At 46.0% G+C, this 18,437-nt stretch overlaps 1 protein-coding gene across 1 annotated transcript in view; it reads left to right on the forward strand.

Moving 5' to 3' along the window:
* The first annotated feature begins 1,835 nt into the window (after positions 1–1,835).
* LOC119382509 (scavenger receptor class B member 1) overlaps positions 1,836–18,437 on the forward strand; it is a 51,320-nt gene continuing 34,718 nt past the window's right edge. The window contains exon 1 of the mRNA XM_037650221.2: positions 1,836–2,292. The gene's annotated coding sequence lies outside the window, so the exon portion shown is untranslated. The remainder of the gene's footprint in view (positions 2,293–18,437) is intronic.

Below are 18,437 nucleotides of genomic sequence, written 5' to 3' on the forward strand. Positions count from 1 at the left end.
CCCATGGGACGCACATTTGTATTGCAGTACTATCGGCGTCAAATGAAACCCGAACAGCGACAAGCCTTCGCAATGGTATAGTGCGCGCCGTCCAGTTGTCATCATTGACAGGCGCGCGCATCCGGTTTGGCCGCACTGCGCATATGCGCGCCTGTCCATGATGACAACTGGACGGCGCGCACTATACCATTGCGAAGGCTTGCCGCTGTTTGGGTTTCATTTGACGTCGATAGTACATGTTGGTTTTATCTACTGTTCATTGCGCACCACGATACGAATGCAGCGCGAGTGCCATGTTCTCGCATTGCATTGCGATGTCTTGCGGAGTGCGAAGACGAAGGCGCCTGGTATCAGCACTGATATGCACTTTTTCTACATGTTTATCTGCATTAGGACAGTCACACTGGTGTTTACGAGGGACATTAGAAACCAGTGAACGGGGCTAAGCCTACATAACGATGCAAGAGCGTGGCGAAAGCTGCATGCATGCCCTGTTATCTCGGTCACGTGTTGACTGACCCCTAGGCTAGCTATCTTTCGCGGAGCTCCCAGAAATTGAACACCACGGCGACCCTTATCAGCCCGATATATAGTTGACCGGCCAGTGGCAGCTGCCGTCGCTCGGTCAACATGACAGAGCTCACTGACGCGCGTGAAAGATCGTAATACATTGGCGCTCGTAAATTTCAATGCTACGAGGCGTTCACACTTCCTAACTGGAGCGCACGTTCCACTTGCTTTCTTTATGCTCGCTTTGGAGACAGCTTTTGCGTGGGCGATATTGTATCGATCACTCCTTCCACGTTCCTGCAGCATACGTATACTGTACCAGGGTTTGCGCTTTGCCATCGACTCGTAAGATTCGGTAAGCTGTACCTGACTAGCCCACGTGACTTTGCATTCCTGCAGACACTTTTTGTATCAGTAGTTGAATCAAATCACCCTCACTTTTCAGCTAGCGCTGCATTCACTACGCTGCCTACGCAGTTTCTAATACGCTGAATGTGCACTTGCTTACCTTCACCCACAAGCACGCTCATTTGGCTTGAAGGTCTGTTAACGGTTCCAGAAATAGTACACACGTAGAAGTTTAACAGAGCTTCATAGAAACCGCGCTGCCACCACTGCTAGATGGCATCACAACGTGTGTCTGCTTCAATCTCTGTGCGCTTGGTAGGCGCTTTTGTAACAGATCGGTAATGATATCGCCGAGGAAAAGTTAGTGCAAGGAGAACAGCGTACGGAATTATCATTTATTCTAGTCGCACCATACTTCCCCGGGTCTACGAGGGGTGCTTGCAGGCACGATGCAAAACGGCTCCCCTGCGGCGTGCGAACCGACAGGGCGAATCTGAAGCACCGAGAAGTCGGGAGAAAAGCCATTCGCGACCGCTGCCCTTCCGGCGGCGCACGACAGAGAACGATGACGCCAGGGACAAGACAAACATCTTGTATCGTTCGCTCCAGTCGTGCAGACTGTTGGGCGGTGTCAGTGACTCTGTTAAATGGCCGCTTTTTCTCCGCCTTCAAGTCTGAAAGATCCGAGACGGCGGCGGGTTTTCGAGGGGGAGGGGAGGGATGTAGGGGTTCTCGGGACAGAAAGTGAAAGAAGAGAGGGCCTGAGATGAAAGTTACCACAAGTCGAACTCGCGCGTGCTGCTGTAAGTGAGCGAACAAACACGAAACTCCGAAACACGCACAATCATTGAGGAAGTGTCCGCTCCGGTGTAAGCCGAAGATGGGCAGGGAACACTCGCGCATACGTGCGAAACACGCGTTGCCGCGCAGATGAAAGTCGAGCGGGGCAAAGGGAGAAAGGAAAGCAAGACAAACCGTCGGCACAGCACACCGACTGGCCACGAGAGCAACAGCGACGGGCGTCGAACGGGCGGAAGTGTCGCGTTACAACGCTTTCCGTCGCGCGCTGGCTTGCGCACCACGCCATGGGGCGAGGAGGCGGCCGATGGGCTCAAGGGTACCCGCCCCCCTCGGCGCAGCTTCTTGACAGCGGTCCTCGCTGTTCTGTCTCCCTTTCCAAGGAACGAAGCCCACAGGGCGCTGGCGAACGGGACTATAGTCTGCGTGCACGAGTGGCTGGTCGGGTCCTGACCCCGGAGTAGCGCTCGCCTGCTGCTTGCCTCGACTGGTCCTCCGGAGAGAGGAAGGGAGCGTGCCCTGCGAGCCGGGGTCTGTCGGAGAAACCCCGGATTTCTTTTTTCGGAGATTGCTGTCTCCCTGCCACTGTCAGCCGCGGGGCGCCCTTGGGTGAGATCGCTTCGCCAGAAGCCCGAGGTGAGACGCATGCGTTTTGCACCGCGCTCCCTTCTTTCGCTCGGTGACACACGTTGTTTGGTCTGGGCCAGATGAAGCGCGACCCGGAATGCTTTCCGCATTGTTAGTCAAACACACAGCGGCTGCACGCTCGTGTCCTTTGGAAGCTGTTTCTTCGGTGCGTTCGGGTGGCACAGAGCTTCGCTGTCATGCGAATTAAAGGTATTTAGGGTAACCGAGTGGCACTGAGATTCTGATAATGTATATCTTCCGGACAATGTGGGCGGTGCTGCGGAACACGCAGTAACAGGTCGATCTTGTCGCTTAAGCTTCCGTTGGGCATTCCGTACTGCAGTTGCAAGCGCATTAAACAAGCTACACGGATGTAATAATCCGTCTCCATAACATCTTACCTTCGAAAGCAAGGTGGTGTTAATAATAAACTAATTTGTACTTATGCCGCATGTGAAGATGATGTACTACGCCGTCTGCATTTTTTTTATTTTGAGTTCTGCATTGTCCGTGAAGGCTCTTCGAGATTCTGCTATGAATAAGTCATTGTTTTTCTTTGATGCTGCTTCTATACATCGTCGCTGAAGCATTGCAACTGGCGCCACAGCGCACGTGGCCAGCACAAAACAGACAAGCGAATGTTGCCTCTACACAATGACATGCCGCCTTGTAACCGCGCTTCGCACGCCACTTGGCTCAGCAGCGCGGTAACTGGGAAAATACATTGCGAAGAAGAAAAAATAAACACTAATGGCTTTCTTGCAGCAGTTTGAGTAAAGAACCTTACCGCATAATGTGCAAGCAGCCGCGCGTAAGGGGAAAGCCCTATATAATAGCTCTTCGGACGAGAGATCAAAACAGACAGAGGTCAAATACATCGCAATTTTGCGATAAATCGAAGCACTTCCTCTTTCCCTGTGTTAAGAAATGTCCTTTCTTTCTGCCGCTTTATTTTGTAAGTTCTAAGGTGCGGGATTCGATTCCCGGCCACGGATGGGGCGGAATAAGAACACCCGTGTGCTTAGATTTACGTACACGTTAAAGAACCTCAGCTGGTAGAAATTAATCCGGTATCCCTCGCTATATACGGCGTGCCTCATACTCATATAGTGGTTACTGTTCTATGGAGAAGTGGTTTCACAGCACTGAATTAAAGCAATCATTTCTTTATGAAGTCGATCCACACAGAAAATTCTTCATAGCGACAGATCTCCCACGACACATAGTGTCGTTACTCCACAGACTTCGACTGGAAGTAGCATGTACAAACAGCTTCCTGCGCAAGATACACCGATCCAGCTCACCGGCATGCTACTGTGGTCACGAAGATGAGAATGTTGGGCATATTCTTTTGGAGTGCGTAAGGTACGCAAGTGCAAGAGAAAAAATGAAAGAAGAAACTAACAAGCTTGGACAGGCGCCCCCTCACATTACAGAAATTACTTGGACCGTGGCCTGAAACGCATCTTCAGAAAAAGGCTAACATCTTGCTGGAGGACTTCTTAGTGGACGCCGGAGAGAAGAGCGCTTGTGATGAACGGATATGTGTTGCTGTATACCGTAGGATGTGTTAGTCCATATACTGTGGGCAGAACTGGAAATGTGCGCGAGTGGACGCTTTATTGCAATGGGAGCTTCTGCAAGCAAACTGTACATTGCCATGCTATTTTGACATGCTTCAGTGTGCTATATGTTTTTTTTTTCAGTTGCTCAATATTTATTTTGGGTAACCCTTCTTTTTGGTTCTTTTATCGCTGCAGAACTTATAGAAATGGAATAGCCGAGGTAATATAAACCTCAACCTCTCCACAGCAAGCCTGTTAAAACAGAACAGGTTTTGGAACGTATAGCCATTATTATTATTATTATTATTATTATTATTATTATTATTATTATTATTATTATTATTATTATTATTATTATTATTATTATTATTATTATTATTATTATTATTATTATTATCATATCGGGTTTTTTTTTTCAGTCGCCCCCTGAGAAGGATGAATCCACGGTCACAAATCATTGCGTAGGTCACACGTGTTATACCGGCATCACACGGTCACTATTGATCGCGATCGGACCTGGTCCGGGTCGAACTTTTTATCGTGATTGGCTCCTTAATGCAAGCTGCAGACGGGAGCCAATCACTGTTCAGAAATCTGATTCCAAGAGGGCTTAATCGCGATCAACAATAGTATTAGCCTTACTACGGCCATATCGCGTGCACTGACTGCGATGCAAGGAGAAGCAGGCAAGCGTATGATATACTCGTTAACGCACGTCTTGGCTTAGCCAAAATTCTCATTGTCCACTGCGTTACGAATCGTTTTTGTAACTGCACACAATAAGGTAGGCTGAATTACAGCCGGACATTCCGATACGCAAATGAACACTTTTCGTTGCCCACTGACCCATAAACACGCACACATGTGTTAGACATGAACAAGCAAAATATAACAATGCATAATTTATAAAATTATGCATAAGTTATAACAACGCATAATTTATAAAACGATGATGCGCAAAGGCCCGTCACTCATCCTTTCTGACAAGGAATACAGTTTCCTACAGCAATCTTAACCACCTACACGCCTGCTTTTAGTACCTCGTGCATCAGCATCCTTCCCCTTCCCTCTCCCTCCCCTCCCTTTCTTTCTTTCATAAGCTATATATTTGTGCACGCACAATAAAAGCTTTGTTGGCAGTCGGCGCCCGTCCTCGTTTGCTGTTTCTTCTGTCCATGTTTAAATTAGCGCTGTGTTTTTAAGATGGATCCGTACCAACGAGCTCGCATCCAAACTCTTCTAGATCGTATGGAAAGCACAAACCAAACAACAAAAGCGACCCATATGCGCCTGTATAAAAATTATGTAAGCTGTTGAATAAAAACACTACTGTGCGCTTATTAACGAAAGTCGCATTTCGAGTAGTCTGACATCAAACACTGATTGCACAGTTAAAAAATTATACAATTCAAATCAAAATAATGAAATTACTTTCACTGCAATAAGATGTCATTGTGTTGCTAAGGCTCGTATTTTTGCATATGGCGAGACGTAACTATCGAACAATTATAATTGAGACAGAAGGTTCACGGTCATCTAGGTGGCTTAATCGATATTTGAGATTGATCCACTGTTGATCGCATTGTGGACGGTGCATGAGCAATCACTCCGCAGAAGTGTCTGAGGTGCCGCGGTAGGTGCAGTTGCAGGTGTGCATAACTGTGGCTAGAGGATATGACAGCGCAGTGCCACAATCTTGCATGCCCTATATTTCAGAAGTGACTTCAGCAACACTTCCAAGCTTCAATTCAGCGTAGTTCTTGATGTGGTCTTCATAGGCATGCGCACGGGGGAGGGGGCAGGGGGGGGGGCGAAGTCAGCCCCGCATTGACATAATTGGGAGGGGGGCGCTGCGACGAACTTTCGCCCCCTGAAGGGGATCCCTGCGCGCGCCTATGGTGGTCTTCATCGTATGAGTAGTCAGTCACCGGGAAGTTCACTAACTGGCCACGCTGGAAAACCCTGGAAACATTCCAGTGCTGAAAAGAAGCTGTTGCTTCGAGTTCTGTGTCTGACTGCAGTTGCCAGCTCATAAACACCTTCCTCTTCATGTGCTCCGGTTGTCTGGATGAAACTATAGTTGGCTTCCCCCTGCCTGGGTAAATAAGGCGTCAGCCTAATTAGGCTTAATTATCTCTCCTATCAATTAAAAGAACCACGACCAAGCCGAATTGGCGTACCTTTCTTTTTTTTCCTCAATCTAGGCTGCCTATAGACTTGACGTGCGAAAACGATCTTTTAGTTAGTGCAGCTCGTTGGCATTACTTGTCTTTTTTTTTTTTTCGAAAGATGGGATAAAGAACTCGCAGGGTTCCTTATGCAATTCGCCTAAGATGACTCGAAGGCGAAAACCATCAGGTCTCGCTATTTTACCGTACACTTTGAATCATGCGAATGCCGCATTTTTACCTTTTTCCTTAGTCACGCGGACGCCGCAAAGTGAATGCGCAGCTCGTGCGCCTCGATTCCCGAGGCACATGGGTGGTCACGTCACTTTTTGTACGACACGTCGGCTTTCCGCTCAAGGTCACGTTCGCATGAGACATGTAAGGCTTTCGTATTAATAACGGGGGGCAATTATTTAACCGTGAGGACGAAACAGTTGCACGTCACGAAATATAACTCCTTCGTCTTCACTTCTGGCCGTGAAGAGTAAATTTGTGCAAAAAGAACGAAATGTCATTTTATTAATGTCCTGATTAGTATAACAACTAATTAGCAACCGAAGTGCCGTGAGAACTATGATAAAGTATGAAAATGGGGTAACATATAATATGTTATTAACTTGAAGGTTTCGAGATATCTTTTCGATAAGGAGTAACATCGAACGAATAAAGGTATGGAGTCGCGTATTCGTCGGTGTTTATTTATGTTTATTCTATTCATTACGTAATTCAAGGGAGGTTAGTATCTATGTGGGCGTCAGCTACTCCTAGCCTCTGACATAATAGAATGTATTGTAATATTCTTAACAAACACGAGAATTAAGAAATGAACACAAGAATGCACTTTCACATACACGAACTCCGATTTCTACAATATCCGTTCATCACATGCAACAAAAATGTCTAAGCGCACTTGTCTATGCGTGCTTTTGCTCTGTGCGCCACAGAGCGCCCGCACTATTTGAATAAGCATCTTCTCAACTATTTGAGCGAAAAATTATGCGTAAGTAATAAATACAAACCATGTTCGTTTTTTCTTTGCCCGATTCACCTGGCGACAAAGAGATCGAGCCCGAACATTACCGTTAAGCATAATCAATGTGCAGCGGTGAGGGCGGAGACGCAGAAAAAAGAAGCATCAATAAGGGTGGTTGCTTTTAGCTCTTTACACTCGTGTCTCTGTCGTCGTACTTTCCAGTTTTGCGCGCTGTTACATGTGTTGCAATGAACCAACTAGCCCAGCAAGCAATCATCAACAAGATGTGTTCTTTCTGTAAGCTGCAGTTATGAGTCAGCGCACCGTCCCTTTGTTCCTTTATTGTGTCTTCGTCCTTGGCGATGTGTATTAGTTACCATGAAGCTCGCCCATCTGTCTATACTATTACCTTTTGACACAACCTTAATGGAAACCAGCAGATGAAAACCAGAGGACAACCCGCCTATGCTCTTTACATGATCCTGCAACCTTCGGATCCGAAGGTTGCAGGTTTGGTCCCTGCCGGCGGCAAGTTGTCTTTTCGCCCACCTTATACTTTCTTCACATCTACATCGCAATTAGTACAATGCACTTACAAAAGCACAATTAACGTCTCCTATACCTTCCTTGGCTTCATTATCTGCCGGTTCGCATTAAAGTCTCACAGTTATGTGAGACGGCCGGGGATCACGCGTAGCCGCTAGAGCACCATCAGAAAGAAAAGCAGCATCCGAATCTTACGCGAACAGCCGAGTGTATGCTTATCGGTATGAACTTGTTTAACATGTTCACTAACATCCCGTCATCTTCGACCATGGAATCGGTCAGCGACGTTGGAAACGCAGCCGGGCGCGAAAGTGCGGATTTATGCGGGCATTGCCTCCTTTGCTGTCGATGGTGCATCCAGTTCCTGTCGTTCTTGTATGTGTACTTTAGGCCACCTGTTTTTAGGACGCTCCCAGTAAGAGGTAGCAAAAGGTAATGTGGTACCGTTTGAACTCTACACTCTAAGAAAAAAAAAAAAGGTGTCATTTGACTCTTTTTTTGTTTTGCGACACATATGTGACTCTCACATGTATGACTCTCTTTAGAGAGACACGTTCACTCTATTTAGGAGAGTCCTGGGACGCACGACATTACAAAAGAGAGTGAGCGTGTGTCGCTAAAGAGAGTTATACATCCGACGACTCTGCTAAAGAGAGTGAACGTGCCACATGTGTAGCAAGAAAGAGGCAAACGACATCTTTTTTTCTTAAAAGTGCAGCTTGCCATACGTCCATCAACGAAATACTGTTCCTTCAGGCTCCGTTTCTCGTCTGTATAGCCCTGATCGGCCGGAGAGAGAGAACACGGAGACACCATTGCGGGCCTATCGTATGACACGTATATTCTACTAAATTTACGAGGGGTGTTCAAATGAATAGGTACGAAACCTCGTGACAACGCAACCGTTAGCATAGATGCCTATGCCGCTATGGAAGAACGTAGCGAAACATCTAGGTATGCGATTCGAGTTTCCGCCGTAGATCGGAGCATGCGGGGGCGCCCGTATGCGCACGCTCTTATAAAGAGCAGATGCTCTTGTAAAGAGCGCCGTCCAATTGACGTGGCTGTGAATGTGAGGACAGGACGACATTCACATTGCAAAATACGACGATTGAGGAGCAGCGAGATGTTATCCGATTTCTGACAGCGGAAGGTGTTAAACCGGCCACCATTCATCGCCGTATGGTGACCGTATGCGGGGAAGACTGCGTTAGACACTCCGAAGCCTACGCAGGCCCATCAACAACAAAAGACCGGAGCTGTTCACGGATGGTGTGGTTCTGCTGCATGATAACGCCTGTCCACTCGTGTCCAGGGACACACATTGTCCAAGTTCAAGTGGGAGCAGCTTGACCATCCGCCCTACAGCCCGGACATGTCACCCTGCGATTTCCGTGTGTTTGGTCCCCTGAAAAAAACATCTGAAATGGAAGCGCTTCAACTCGGACGACGAACTTAAAGATGCTGTGAAGGACTGGGTCTCGTCACGGCCACAGAAATTCTGGTGACAAGAATCTTTCGGCTCGTTCATCAAAGGGATCGTTGTGCTCAGGCCTATGGTGTATACTTTGACTCAAGTCTTCATTTATACCCACAGTGTGGTTTCGTACCTTTTCATTTGAACACCCCTTGTATTTTATTTTACTTGATCTTATTAACCTTTTTGCGAGATGGTATGTGGCTCAAGAATTTCGGATACCGGCTGCAGCTACCCCAACTTTGACCATCACTCCTCTGCTGAGTTGTAGACTTTGACTATGTATTGTACTCACGGATTGAAACGCAAAATTTAGGGCCAAATAACGCACATACTTTCGTCTCTAGCGTCTGTAGTTCGTGTAATATCCGCGTAATTTTTGCTCCAACACTTACATCAGCGTGAACATTACCTTTAGCGGCCAGATTTGCAGTGACATGACGTGGTTATCATGAGGAATTTCTCATAGCAGTCGTTATACATAAAAAAAAACGACGTCGTGTTTCAATCCGTGAGTGCTCTTCATCAGCGAGCATGTATGCTAAAAAAACTTGGGTGTCATACGAATTTGATACTTTGATACGGTCCAGGTGCTACAGGGGTTACGGTGCTCGGCTGCTGACCCTAAGGTCGCGGGTTTGATCCCGGCCGCGGAGGTCGCATTTCGTATAGAGGGGCCCGTGTACTTAGATTTAGGTGCATGTTATAGAACACTAGACAGTCGAAATTCCCGTAGCCCTCCACTACTGCGTGCCTCATAATCATATCGTAGTTTTGGCAGGTAAAACCAACCATATTATTATTATTATTATTGTCGCACGTGCGTCCATTTCGCCACCTCTCTGTCCCACGGAGCTGAGGCATACTCACTAGGCGACTGCGCATCAATGAAAATAAACTGAGTCTGAAGTGCAACTCCTCCAAGCCGTTGCTGACTGTTTTGCCATGCATTTTTCATCTGTCTATAACTCTCCAGCCTCTGTAGCTAGTAACGGTCGACAGGTTAAGGCAGTTGGCACAGCTGATGCTGTGTCGCTAGATGAAGATTCCATTTCAGAATGCATTAAGCGCTTGAAACCATCCTTTTCAGCTGGCCCAGATGGCATCCCCTCTGCCATACTAAAAGCCTATGGCAGTATACTTGTACCTGTATTGACTACCATATTTAATAAGTGTCTGCATGCTTCAACGTTTCCTAGCATGTGGAAAACTGCTCGTGTTTTCCCTGTGTTTAAGTCTGGCTGTAAAAGTGACGTCTCGAACTACCGCCCTATTTCCCTTCTTTGTGCCGCATCCAAAATCTTTGAGCTTGCTCTTCACAAAATATTGTCTTTTGATGTAAAAAATTCATTGATTGTGAATCAGCATGGGTTTCTCGCTGGCCGCTCAACTGTCACTAATCTTGCCAGTTTCATGATGCAAGTCTCCACGCCTATTTCGCAGAGAGGACAGGTTGACGCTATTTACTGTGACCTTAGCAAAGCTTTTGATGTTGTCAGATTCGCTGCTTGTGGATAAACTTGCATACTTTGATGTTGATTCTTCAATTGTGAATCTCCTCCACAGCTATCTTCTTGATAGATTATGTACGTTGCCGTTAATGGCCAAACGTCCTACTTTGTATAAAGCTACTAGTGGGTTTCCTCAAGGGTCGGTACTGGGCCCACTCCTCTTTTTAATTTATGTTAATGATGTTTCTTCTGTCATTCGGAATTCTTCTTTCCTTTTGTATGCCGATGACATAAAGATATTTAAGGAAATTCATTCAGTTATCGATTGTCGCTTGCTGCAATCTGATTTGTGTTCTTTTTCTGAATGGTGCAGGAGTAATAACCTCTCCCTAAATATTTCGAAAACCAAGGTAATGAGTTCACTCGAAAAACATCTAGTGTGCCATTTTTATATTCTGTCAATTCTGTGTCGTTGTGTAAGGTATGTGAGATCAATGAGCTAGGTGTTCTGTTTGATAGCACCTTACACTTTTCTGCTCACGCTAAGCGTGCTGCTTTGCGGGGTCTTCGCACCCTAGGCTGTGTTTGCAGAATGTCTAGAGAATTCCGTTCTCCTGTGCCCTTCCGAAAATTGTACATCGCGCTATGTCTTCCTCAACTAGAGTATGCATCTGTGATCTGGAATGGCATTCCTAATTCCAGCAGCAACGCCATTGAGCGAGTCCAGAAAAATTCCTCAGCATATAATCATCGCTTTGCTAAAAATGACTCTGGATCTCGTTCAAATACTGCTGAATTATTATCACTGCCATCACTTCACTGCCGACGAAATCGTTCTGATCTCTTATTTCTTTACAAGCTTGTGCATTGTTATTATTATTATTATATTATATATTATTATTATATTATTATTATTATTATTATTATTATTATTATATTATTCTTATTATTACGTATTTGATACATGTCTGTTGAAAATTATCCACTTGACTGTTTTCGACATCCGCTGGTGTGCTGTATAGATGTCCTACCTCCTCAGCTTCCTACACAGGTAATAGCGAGTGGGTCGCAGACTGTTCTAATACACGTGCAGAACCAAACAATGGCACCGGTGGGCGTATCTCTCGCTTCCTTATAAAAGCGCACTTTCGTAATCGCTTCTCAGCGCCCAGAAGAAAATACTTCTACAATAACGTGCACAGCGAGAAAACCTGGGATCGTTTTAACGAGAAGCTTATCAGACCGTCGCACGGGCGTCCATTTCGCCACCTCTCTGTCCCACGGAGCTGACGCATACTCACTAGGCGACTGCGCATCAATGAAAATAAACTGAGTCTGAAGTGCAACTCCTCCAAAATAGGCGACGCGTAAACTTGTGCGATATTCTTGCGACGTCTGATGCACTGCTGCTCGATCACTCGTTCGATGCTACGAAAGTGTATATGTGAGCAGGATACTTGCTAAAAGTAAAAAAAAAAAAAAAAAAACTTTTTTATGGCTACAGCTACACGCTAAAACAAAGATGTCGCATTAGGAAACTGTTTTCGATAAAGGACGTATCGCTGCTATTTTACCTTCGAGATCTCTCGCTCTGCCCAATAAAGAAAGTTGATTTCGAGCAGTGAACACATGCATCTAAGGAGCCGTGTAACAACCATCGCACATTCGGTTATTGATGGAATACGCCTGTCCTCTAAACTTCTCATTGATACTTGTGCTCATATTGACCTCTTCAGAATATTAGAATTATTGATGTGGTGCATAATTTAATGTTGGACTCTCAGTGAAGGTTTCAAGAATAACGTCCGCGCTGGCAGGACAATGTGTGTGGCGCTGCTGAGCGGCCAGGAGCCAGAACAGTCACCTAACAACACAGCACAACAGAGACCTTCAAAGTTCAGTGCAATCAATGCAGGCGTGAACTATACACAAGCCCGCATTCTAGTATATAAAGAGCTGCGAGTGCACTGACTCTCGTATCTTGCTAGACTTACTGTTAGTGAAGGCAAAAACTTCTGTAACGCATATTCTCGAATTCTATGTTTTGCTGTGTAGTATTCCATACTTTGCGACATCTGTGGCCCGTTTGGTTAGCAGCACCTTGAATTAACCTAGCATAAGTTCAACTTTTTCACGTAACCCGCGCGTCCCGTAATTTTGAGCCGATTGTAGGTCTCCAGTAGCTTTCTACTGCGCGTGCGCAAGGCCGATCGCTGCAGCGTCGGTCATGTTCGCGTCTGGCTGTTCGCTCGTCGGGGCCGTAACTTCTTCAACCACGTTGATGAGGTCTGATAACGTAGTTTGTGCTGAGGATGGTTGACCGCTGCATGTTTAGAACGCATAATGGACGACAGCACATGTTTAAAATGCATACACCCAGAGAGACTTGATCATTCTGGCAGCAAACGATGTCTACAGAACTGTGCACGCAAGCACGTACTATAAATATGCCTAAGCAGTCTGAGTGGGAACGTGTAGACGGGGTTAACGTCGGAACATTAAGCTTACGTTGATCAGTGTATTGGAGCCCTGTGTGGCACTTAACATAAAACCTGTTCCGTGATGTTTTTTGGAAACGGTTAACATTACAAGCCGTTTAGCCCGTTAACGTTCTTCCCGCAAATATTACAGCGGGCGCCTTAACCTGCGCGACGCATAATTTAGAGCGCAAACCCCACTATTTCTATTTAAACTGCGTCCCCTCACTATCTTCTTACTACCGCAGGGAAAACCCTCTGAAGACGCCAAATGCAAATTACGATTCTTCGGGCATGCTAAAACGTGCAGAGTGGCGGCGGCAACGTTCACATCACGCGTGATCCTGGCCTGATCTGGGAATGTGTCCGCGTCACGTGTCTCGAGCTCTCAGTCTGTCATTTCGTTTCCGAAGCTCGGATGGTGTGAAATAGCCGCGCCGCGATTTCCCTCTTTCCACCGTTCGATGTGAACGTCACTCTCCCACGCTTTGTGACGTCACGACGATAGTTTCAAGGACTTGAGCCGTTCAAAGGTTGTCCCAGAAGAAGCGCGTCGTCCTCACACCACTCGCTCGCTGCACTCCTGTCGAGGAACCAAGCTGAAAGCGCAAGCTGAAAGTAAAACAAAGTGTGGTGGGCCTTCAGCAAGTAGATACTCCAGGGTGCTATGAAGGAGTGAGTACGTTGCTTCAGAACTTCCGTAGACTATTCAATCTCGACAAATCTTATAAGGCTTGCGAAGTTTCAAACAGTGATTTTGCAGTGCTTTACAGCGACCAGCTGTAGGCTACAGATGAAATTTTGACATTTCGTACATTGCAGGGCTTGAAGGGAAATAGGAAAACAAGAAATGACGCAATGACAGGTGAAAGTGATTACTTTTTTTTAAAGCCTGTCTGCCTCACATCCGTGACGAATGTATCCATGCATGCGCCACAATTCGCGTTCCGCTGTTTGTTAGCACACGATCTGCGAATGCATAGAAGCTGTACCTTTCGTGTAGCACAATCGGTTGAAGACCAGGGTCCTGCCTGTTCATTCGGCTTTCTTACCTTTCGCTTATTTTTTTTTTTTTTACTTTCAAGCGCTAGAAACGAATGAAGTGCCCAAATTGTCAACTCTCCCTATATAATTATTTCCGAGGAAGAACGGAAACGTCTATTTAGCATTTTTTTTAAACCAGCAAAATCTTGCCGATTTCCATTTACAATAAGAAAGGTACACCAGAGTTTCTTGTTTGTTTTTTTATTCTTCACTTGAAATATTAACGAAAAACGTTTGCTCAGAGAACGATCTTTTCAAACAACAGAGGCGTTAATGTTAAGCTTAAATAAGAGAGACGATCAAACATAAAGAAAAAACATTAGAAAAGAAGCGTTGAGACAGGATCTCAAACGCATCAGCACGAATGAGGTCACGGACATGACTTTTCTTCATGAGGGAAGCCAAAGATGCCCTGCATTAACGTTTACATGACAATGATGACATGGTGCACTACAATAAATATAGATATGGCTTAATAACTAAACCCTCAAGGAAGTTGCGTATAGCAAAATAAAAGCTTCGCGGAACAAGTGACACCCGTGTAATTCTTAATTTTGTTAAATGTATGTCACATTTTCACGGTCGCTGTCGCTTGAATTGCTTCCGCTTTTCTTACCTGGCACAACGTTACGTCTTTGGATTTATTCATCCTACAATGCCCCTACAGAGTTCCACGCCAAGAAAATTTAATACATCTAACTCACTTTTATTTATGGCTACAGGTTGTGTGTTTGTACAATAAAGAACAATTAAATGTTATTTCATTCCCAACTCTAATATTTCATTAGTTAATTATTTTGTAATTGGTTTTCTTGAACTCCCGAGATGAAAACTATTTCAAGCTGATCAAAAATGCTACTTTACAGGTCGTGGTAACGTTTTTCATATGAAAATCCGAATTTAGAGGTATCGAAACAGCGTATCATATGTGATGCATTCGGTGTTATAGGGTATACCTTAGTGCAACTTTTCCACCAGTTAGTCCGGCATAATTTGCCCTGTTCCATCATAGTCAGTATTCGTTCTTATTAACGTAGCCCTCCACGGCTCTCAATGCATGTCCGAGTCTTTATTATTGGTGGTCCACTACTAGACGGCCGTCAGGTGGTTCATTGGTCATGGCGTTTTCCTGCCGAGCACGTGGACGCGGGATCGTGTTCGACCACGATGACTCAGTTTAGGTGAAACGGCTTGGAAGAACGCCGCTGATGCTACGTTACGCTGTTCGTTAAACATAGCATAGCTGGTCAAAAGAAGTCCAGCAGCCTCAGCTCCATCGCATATCCAAGAAAGTGTACCGCTGATTAATAAAACAGGCTTCGGGTGCTACCGCCATGTGTATAGTTAAGGAGACCAGGGTTTACGACCATACGAGTGAGTAATTGTGTCAGGGCCGTACCAAGGAATTTCTTTTTTTTGGGGGGGGGGGTGTTGTATGCAGAACGGCTAACTTTGGCAACTGGTGCCCCCCCCCCCCCCCGCTCCCCTTTAGCTACGGCCCTGAACTGTGTGATAATGGCTAGCGGTGAAGTAATCCTCTCGTTGGTAATGCAGGCAAACAATAGTAACTATAGCAACTAAGCATGCAACTTTCCTCTTGTCTAAGGACAGTTGTCGCCGCGGTGACACGCGAAAGCCAACCTCGGTCGACCACTTTTCCCTTCTTTCTCTCCTCGGAGGAGTGGCAAGTCTTGTTTAGCGCACTGAACGGCTTTCTCGTGGAGGAGTATCCTTCCGACGATTTATGTGTGACCGTGAGGGAGTAAATTACATGTATTTCAAGGCTAAACTTTCTCGCGGGATCGTATAGTGCGCCAAAAACTTGGATGGTAAATGCACGTTGTGTACCATCACAAGTGCGAGTGCCAAATACTCCAATCGCGAGGACACTCATTTTTCCCACCTTCTTTCCTTTTATATTCTTTCGTACAGGCGTATCGTTACTTGCGTCTGTGGCTACGTCAAAACAAGGTGGACCTGTTCTTTGGGCGCTAGAATTCTGGTGAGGCTGTTGACCCGTGCATGTGCAGTAGTCTCCACGTGCCTCGCTCGGATTGTTTTCCTTCTAAGCCAGCGCTTCCTCGGGTGCGTTGTGGACTTCATTAGTATTGAAGATAATTGCTTTACAGATGTTTCATTTACGAACACCGTCCATCGTAACAGCGAGCGAAACGTTTTGCGAGACACTTGTGACAGTCTGTCTCTGTGGAGCCGAGTTCGCCACTTCAGTTTGAACAGTTTCGAAAACATGGAAAAAAAAAATAAATGGACGAATCTTCAGCATAACTGAACCCTATTTCGCTTCCGCCGTGTCATGTTACTAACTATATACATTCTTTTTTCGTTGATGACCTTTACAGCCACTTTTTCCCGGATCGCACGTACAGTTTTTGTTGTTTTTTTTCTGTTTTTGAAAAGGTGAAATGGTTTGCAGTGTGCTTTTAAAGCAATAGCGTTAAAGAGCTCGTTTCGCAGAAATTCCGGCGTCGGTGTCGGCGGTTGTGAGCGAAAAATCGAGAAAGATGCAAATAAAATAATAAAAACCTTCGGTTCGAGTGAGAAGCGAACCCAGGTCGTCTGCGTGGCAAGCAGGTGTTTTGCCACAGAGCTACGCTATTGCTTGAAACTCGTTCGGAAAAAAACACTTTGATTGTCATGCAGAGGACCTTAACGCATGTAATATTGCGTGGCAGAAGCGCAGAATCACGTCAGGCGTCAAAATATGTGAATGGCGCAACGAATGGGTGTTTTAAATGCCTACCCATTACAAAACCGTGTTGCCTTACGGACGCACGGTGGGCCCTTAGCTGATCGAAAAAGGAAGAACTACGGCGTAGTGGGCACTACTGCGCAACTGTACAGTCGCGCGCGATTTGAAGGTGATCGCGCGAGCGTCGACCAAGAACTACAATAGCGCCACGTCCAAGAATACCCTTTCGAGGAGAGGGAGGTATCAGGCAAGCTTCACTCACTCTTTTTGCTGTTCCTTAAGCTGCGATTACTCCCGTCTGAGGAAGACACATGTTCATTTTTTTATGAAAACAAGATATATTTTGTTCAACTTAGCAAGCCGTTTAAACGAAGCAGCGCCAAGCACCAGCTTGCCCAGACCTTTCCCAGCAAGTTTGCCTATCGCCCGCGGAGGTAAGAGCCAACGAAGAATACACTTGATCGCAACGAATGGAAAACTTAAAATAGAGAGAAAGGGTGTAGAGTTCGTCGTAGGAGCGATTGTTGCAGCATGGAACAGCCAACCATGGCTAGAAGAATCCGTAATCTTGATTTTCACTGTTCCGAAACTTGCCGCTAGGCCCCTTGGACGCTAGGCCGGTCGACGCTCGCGCGATAACCTTCATATCGCGCCCGTCTGTACTTGCCGTAGGCACTGTAGTATAGTTTGAAACGACCAATGTTACGTGCACAGACGTTCGTTTGCTTGCGGCACGCTTGAGGCATGCACCGAGAACCGAAGCCAGGCTAGCAATAGAGAAGCCGATGGTATGGTATGGATAACTTTATTGATGTCCTGAGGATTCAGTCCAGGACTGCACTCTAAGAAAAAATCGAGTAAAAAGGGCGTCTTTTTGTCCCACAACAATAATCGTCATCTGGTGTGCTTGCGTTTCCTTTCTTGAAAACTCGGCGCTGGCCACTTTCCTGCCAAGAATGCTATGTCACGCTGATAGCGCGCATGTCGTTCGTGACCGGAAAGTGCCGGGCGCGCGGCGATAGTGCAAGGAAGGCAAAATAAATGACGATTATTGTTGTGGGACAAAAAGACGCCCTTTTTACTCGATCTTTTCTTAGAGTGTGATGCGGGTGCCCACAGGGACTGATTACGCTATCGCGTTCTATACTCTTGAAGGCGAAGCTCAAGTTTTCTTTATGATCTTTAAGCTCTTACCTATCATTTTTGAAACAGACCAAATACCAACTATATCAAGATTTTATTTGGAGTTGGAGCTCTTATCTTGGGAATATTGTAGTGAATGTATTGGGGAGCTTCAGGTGACGCATTTTCTTTTGCCTTTTTTTTTTATTTTGCGGTGGCTATAGGCCTTCTGCGGTATAGTGTGCACTGAGGTTGCGACCTCTGTTCCCCTCCGCTGCTACCGCGTTCTCATAAGACGCGTGCTAAGCGCTTAAAGAACCACTGTATAAAAATTTGGATGAACGTTATGTCTTCCTGATTGGTCTGTGTAAATCCGCTCTCATCCAATATACGGTGTATCACAGCGCCATAAAAACCAGCGCACGAGTACAAGAACCAAGAGAGGACGACACGTCGCGCTGAAAACCGGCGAAGTCTTTCCCTCCTTTCTTGGTTTTTGTGTTCGTGCGCTGACTTTCGTGATGCAACTCGGCCAGATTAGTTTGCGTCTCGCGTAGCCCGCAGTCTGTAAAACCCCGACAATGATTATGCCACTTTGCGACCGCAGCTTCCTATAAATTC

Source organism: Rhipicephalus sanguineus, chromosome 2 (assembly GCF_013339695.2).
Source record: "Rhipicephalus sanguineus isolate Rsan-2018 chromosome 2, BIME_Rsan_1.4, whole genome shotgun sequence".
Lineage (NCBI taxonomy): Eukaryota > Metazoa > Arthropoda > Arachnida > Ixodida > Ixodidae > Rhipicephalus > Rhipicephalus sanguineus.